Below are 6,870 nucleotides of genomic sequence, written 5' to 3'. Positions count from 1 at the left end.
CTTATTGATACACATTTCAGTATAAAATGGGTCCAAAATCTTCACTGACCAGCCTGGTCCAAGATGCATTGATTCCAGTGTATTTTTCCCCAGCATATCAGCATTATAGACACAATATGTGTAAGCACTTTTCTTGTCTCTCACTTGAAAGCTGATTATAGATGGCCATTATGAAATTGGCATGTTTACTTCCATAGAACGAGATGTAGGATACTCTCTATGCATGATGCATAATGCTCATACACATAAATTATTTTTAAAAAATATATATTTTGGCTCAACAGTCATTCACAGTTTCTAGGTCAGCTATACCAGTGGCCTCGTTTTATTTTTGAAGATTAATGATGAGGTTTGACATGAGGCAGGAGCAGTTCACTTCACCGTGCTGAGCTTAAATTCCTCACTGAGGCAACTGGAAAGGCAGTGTGTTCCCAGAAGTGCGCTTAGATGCATGTCTGTTGTTGAGTGGGGGGGGGGGGGGGGGGCAGCTGTCAGGTCTTCTGCGGGGTGTTAACAGAACTCTGCTGTCCCCAGTCAATTCACACACGGGAGTCGTCCCACCTGTTGATCTGGTGGTGGGAAACGACAGACAGGTGGCAGCTGGCCAGTACCCCAGCACACCATACTCACAGTGCCCCTCTGCTGGGCTGCAGCATCACAATATATTATGACATCACAGTCCACTTAGTGTAGGTAGAGGTCCTTATTTCACTCACATTTTACTTTGTGCTCATTTATACAGGCGAAAGCTTTTTATGAATGATTTCAGATGTGGCACCTGACTCAGAGTGTGAAATGATACTGTCCTACTGGATATTCTACTGCCCAGAAGACCACTGAATGAGAATGGACCCATGTCTCATGAAGAGATTTAAGTTGCAATCCTTATAACAAAGACAGCAAATGTGCATGTAAATAAATATGTAAATCATAGGTGAATAGGTTTGCCAAGTTTTTTGAATATTCAAACTGCTATTTGAGTCATTCTGCCTAAACCTACAAATGTAGAAAACCTGATCACACACTTTTAAGCATTCGTTATATTTTCAGTGACCTTTCTCAGTATCAACCATACAACAAACATTCAAGTAGCCTATCACTATTCAAGTGCATCTCATATGAGACAATAAAAACGGGTGGGTGTTGCCCTCCTCTTACCTAGCCATAGATACCATGCACTTTGCAATGCAAATCGTACGAGCCCTGGTGAATAGTATGTACTGAAAGCTGTGTGACATTTGATAAAACATCTCTCACTACGTAAGTCATTAAATCAAGATCTTCTAAATCGAAACTATTCGGGTTAAGCGCGAAAGTGGCTAGAAAGAAAATGGTCATGAACATATGCTAATACAATGTAAAAATACAGCCCGACTGTAGCCGAGGCAACATATATTCGGATTTGTCCCATTTCATTTATGGCTCACCAAAGGTCTATAAAATCACCAAATAATTTATGAAATAAAGAGGACATGAACAATAATAGAGGACTCCCGTATGATCCAGTAAAACATAGCCGTACTACAACGTTCGAAAACATGCATCAGGTCAATGCCTGCACTTGAAAGGCTACAAACAAAGAAAACCTCTAGTTTCTGTAAATAAAAAATAATTCGAATGATAGAAGAATGGGTTTGAAAACCACGGTGAATGCTACGCGCACATTGAAAAGAAATAGGCTGGCCTCAACTGAGCGGGTCAGACCAGTGCATGATGTGACAACAGGACGTTTTCACGCGACGGGACCAATTGAAAGAAGCTTTTTACGGGCCATTAATCTCCTATTCTGTAGAGACTACTGTGGAGAGAAAGGGGGCGTAAAGCTGGTTTCAGAGCTCACCATCCACAGCGCAGCCCAGGTTAGACTATAGTAAAACTGCCTTTGGTAAAATAAACACCTTAGAACTTTCGAAAGAGTTAGACAGTTTGACTACCTTGGAGGGAACACTGTAGGATTTACAGCGTTACACGAAGGAATCGGAATATATCAGCAAACGGCAGCGAACAGGAATATACACCCTGGAATATAATTTCTGGGCTACAACTCCAGAAACGATACCGTGGTCGACAATAAACATTTTGGGAATCTATACAGTAAGATTCTTTACTTTGCTTAACGCGCTGTTGTGCTTTTATAATTCAGTTGTGGTCTACTTTGTCGTAGTTCATAACTAAAATGCGTAATTGCTGCCTCTTTGTCAGATTTAGATCGGACAGAGAATGTGATGTTTTTATAGCTGTCACATCTTGTCGCGGACTTGGTGTGGAGTCCGTTTAGGTGTTTTTGACAGTTCCAGCAGTTTGAAAATAATTTTCTGTCTATCGCAATAAAGAACCTTTGAACATTCCGCGGCTTTCTTATGAATCCTGCATTCATAATTATTGTGTCCGAGCATGCAGCGCTAAACAAGTATGGAAGCTCCTATGGTGCAATGGGAACGGAGCGGCTGGGGCAGATTTCAGTAGGCTGCAATACTAAATTAAATATGAAGAGCGTGTGTAGCATGGCGCAGTCTTGGTAGCTCCTATTTTTACCTGTGCGTAACAGGTATTGCTATTTTTTGTAATTCAATCTACACCCAGACCCCCCATAAGTTTCTCTCCAGTGCGTTTGACAGCTCTGGTCCGTGTGTGTGTGCATCTCTGTTGATTTTACCCACTTCAAAAGAACACCATCAAGATTCATTCAATCCTCGAAGAAGCACACTTGTATATCTTTATCTTTCCCGTCCTACAGTATATGTTGCCATGGCAGTTCTTTATTGACCATGTTTAATGTGACAACACCCCCAATATTTGATTGATATTTGGTGATGATGTCCCCTACGGGAGGTAAATGATGCTGTGTGTGTTCTACCGTATACCTCTACAGTGTTGGTGACTGTTTTATGGAACAGTAGACACCTGCACTGGATTACCTGTCCTCCACTTTGAACTTAATCTGACACCCCATGTATTAAAAGTTAATGGGGCAACTAAGACCAACACATTGCATGATTAAATTCATTAAACAGAGCAGTTACCTTATCTCAGACATGAATGATTAACGGAAAAAAGCTGGACAGAAAGAGATTGCTTAAAGCCGTTTGCATCTGGAGGGGAGCTGACCTTAAATATAAAACTAAGATGAAGAGATTGAGGCTATGCCAGTGTGTGTGCAAGTATTGGATGTCAGCTAAATATGAAGCATTGGAAGGTATATTTGATTGTCCAATAATGGTAAAGTTAAAAGTGATTTTCATAATACAGAAAATGCAAATACTTACAAAGACAAGTATATTGAATTTAAATTTTTAAGTATAAACGTACACATAAATACAGTATAAACATATAACTAATTCAGTTATTTTAAGAGGTTTAATCTGCTCATGCAACAGTTAAAATTTCACAGAATTTTATATGAACCCCTGCTGGTTCCTGACTTCAACCATGCTTATTTTCACAGCAGAGCAGAAGTGTGCTGATAAAACAGTTCGGCAGTGATTCCTATAAGCCCTTCATTTTAAAATTCTAGTTTGTGAGGCAGGAAGTTTTTTCCTGTAAAGCTGAATTATTTATCATAATATGTACATGACACGTTTAATCCTAGAAATATGTTTCATTGCACAGTGTACTGAGACTGTGTGTAGTGCTGTCTTTTCAAAGTTGTTTTTATTAGGACTACTTCCTTCACAAGTTCCTTAGTTCCTCCAGTCTGAAGCTCTTTACTTGCAAAGCAGTCAGATGCTTTGAAGAAAGCGGTATTGGGAAAGCTTCAATTAGAATTTGTTTATTGAACTTAAGGAGCCTACAGCCAACACATCTCTGGCGCTGGCTTCCTCTGTTGCAGCTTATTCTCACTCTGTATCTCTGTGTTGTAATTATCTCTCCTGCTGGGGAGTAAACTTCACAACTCACTGAATCTGATTGAACCGATTGAAAGAGCTCAGGGGACTTGCTGCTCAGTTTATTTGCTGTTCATCGGTCAGCGGTCCCCTGCCCAAGTCATTTTTTACGCGGGGTTGTCCAGTTCGTAATTTATGATGATTATAACTGATGTTAAATGCGTTGTCAAGGAAATGAATGGAAACAGATTCCTTAGATTTTAGACCTGTGGTCCCTTGGACATACAGTATGTCAGTTGTCATCACTTACGCATTTAGAGCTATCGGTTTCTTTGTCTGATTGATTTCATTTTCTGGTCTCAGCTGTGGGGCATACTTCTAATGACCATAATCTTTCACAAAGCCATGCGTGTCTTCACAAAACCGATTCTTACATAAGGATCATATATTTTTTTTAAAAAATCAGGCTTGTAACAGTGGTCTTTTAAGTGCACAAGTCCATTAGAGATGTTGTTTTCTGACAGGCGGCAGGCTCTGGCCTTTAATGCGGTATCAGACTGAAAGGATTACGGAGGGGCATCAGAGCTACTTTGTTCCTCTCGTGGCGGGTAAACACCTGCCTTGTTTTCCCAGAGCCCGCCTGGTCTCCTGCCACCTCCCGTCCGCACGTGGGCACACGTGTCATGTGATTTATCTCCCGGCTACAGGCTGCGACTTAAGCAAATACCGCGTCGACCAGCCCCACAGTACCGCTGTGACAAACTGTTCCAGAAGGACCAGAGCCTCTCTTGTAAACAAGCGCACACCTTCGCTAATACTGGAGGAGCTCTTTCTAGCTGAGGCTTAAGTAGAAAGTGATTTTCTGGTCCAATGGCAGCGCATTAATACAAGAAAAAGTCACCTGGACTTGCTCTGGTCAAACTTTGTGTGAATGATCATTGATGCAGGCAATGTAACTCCTTCATAAATGCTACTTAGACACCTGCATTAAAAACATATTACGTGCTTATTCTAACTCATCTGCATTGATTGAATATGTCAATATAATCCTTGATGGCATACAAGATGTTGTGCAGCAGGTTCTACTGTGAACAGCGACCAAAAACTTTAGCCAATGTCAAACTCTCCATCAATGCTATACTCGCAGGGCATGAATTTAGCAGTTGCCAGTAAAATACTGTATATCATGAATATCTCATGAGTAGATGTAAATCTGCCTCTATGAATATATACAAATACATTCATAAATATAAAACTGCATATTTGTTGTTTTTCAAACTACAAATTATTGGTACAGTTTTATTCTATAGGAATATATAATCACACTCTCCTTTTAAATGGAACCCCAGGCTATTCTGTCGGTATTTACTCTTGCAGTTACTGCTAAGTCAACATCAAATATACTTTTATGTATACTGAATACTTTTCAGTTCAGTTTCTAGGAAAGTCAGTGTGTTTTCACTGGGCAAAGCTTTTAGGTGAATATGCTGAACACAGACAAATTCTATAACCCGTCAGACACAGATTCATACACTATTGGTAAGTCCAAGCACTTTCCCCTTGGTTTTATTTGGTCGTTGAAGCCCCCATGGGTTCATTTTAAATGTAATTAGCTTGAAAACAATATTGAAATGGTGGATCTAAAAGAGAATTCCTAGAAGATGTACAGCACACCGGCAAGAAGCGTGCTGAGAAAGAACATGTTTTGAGTAGGCAGTGGAGAAAATGGCGAATTGCTGACTTGTGGAGGAGCCTTTCGTGCGTACAGACCAAAAATGTGATGGTGAGCAGCATCGGCAACAGGGCAGCTCAGAGCCAGCCAGACATGGCAGGGTGAACAGCCACATACACACCAGAATAGGCTGTCTCTGTTCTGGCATGGAGCTTCTCTTATCCCGCAGCCGCAGAAGTCCCATAAACCAACTGCGCCATTCATAAATAGATTTGGTGTGGGCGGTTACCTCCTGTCGAATTTATCCACTCTGTTTGCTTTTCGCCGTTAGCTTTTTTTGGAAAGGAGAAAAGGCCGGACGATAGCAAACGAAGGTGTTGTTAGCAGGAGAACGCACAGTGGCCAGAGCGGCGTGGGGGTTTGGCGTTGTTGGATGACAATGCCGGGAGGGACAGGTGTGAAATTCTCACCGTTTCCTATGCAATGTGTGGTAGCTATGTGTGGGCTGCTCTCACGGAGCGAGCTGGGGGGGGGGGGGGGGGGGGGGGAAGGGGGGGGGGGGATGGGGGTAGTTGAGCTCAGCTAAGCTCTGCCCTGTGCTCTGAATTACCCCAGCTCTGCTGACCTGATTATCACTGGGATGGAGCATGGGGCTGTTTGCGGGATTCATTAACAGATTATTAAAGTAATCAGTAATGCTTTCTCTTTATTACATGCCATATTGTTGCACAGGGCCATAATTATGAGCTTATGAAAATGAAAGGGGCCTTCCATAAGGCACACACACTTCTGTGGAGTACTTTGCCCTTTGCAGTGGAGTGTTGGGAGATGTAGAACCATCGAAATTGACATTTTATTATATATTAGATTATTTGATTAAAATCAACATTATTATTGAGCCTAGATGATGGAGGCTAGCATTTATTGAACTGAATGATTGTTTTACAAATGCTGCAATTGACCAGTAAATCAATCTTACCCTTTTGGATTCATTCTCTGGCATTTATGGTAATGGCCTTATAAGTTGCTTTGGACAAAATTGTCTGCCAAGGGAATGAATGCAAATATGTATAAACAGTTCAGCAGACAGTGTACCAACAGGTGGTATGAAGAGTGCCCTGTTACCTTTTTATGATGTTTAATTTGCCTTCAATTCACAACCATGTGGGAGGAATGAATAGGGGGGTGTTGAGTCTGGGGAGAACTGCCATAACCATATTGAACAGGGCAGTTTTCACAGGAAAGTGAAAGAACATTTCCTGGCTCACCTGGTAGTAAAAACAGCTTGAATGAATTGAACATAACAATGGTAGACTTTTATTATTAGTATTGTTATTATTGTTATTATTATTATATATGTTTTTCTGCAGTGAA

General features: G+C 41.1%; 1 protein-coding gene across 1 annotated transcript in view; it reads left to right on the top strand.

Annotated features, from left to right (window-relative positions):
• The first annotated feature begins 1,817 nt into the window (after positions 1-1,817).
• The window catches only part of LOC118231401 (protein FAM160A1-like), a 28,596-nt gene continuing 23,543 nt past the window's right edge, over positions 1,818-6,870 (top strand). Inside the window, exon 1 of the mRNA XM_035425162.1 lies at positions 1,818-2,094. The gene's annotated coding sequence lies outside the window, so the exon portion shown is untranslated. The remainder of the gene's footprint in view (positions 2,095-6,870) is intronic.

Source organism: Anguilla anguilla, chromosome 7, assembly GCF_013347855.1.
Source record: "Anguilla anguilla isolate fAngAng1 chromosome 7, fAngAng1.pri, whole genome shotgun sequence".
NCBI lineage: Eukaryota > Metazoa > Chordata > Actinopteri > Anguilliformes > Anguillidae > Anguilla > Anguilla anguilla.
This window is presented reverse-complemented; position numbering and strand designations above follow the sequence as displayed.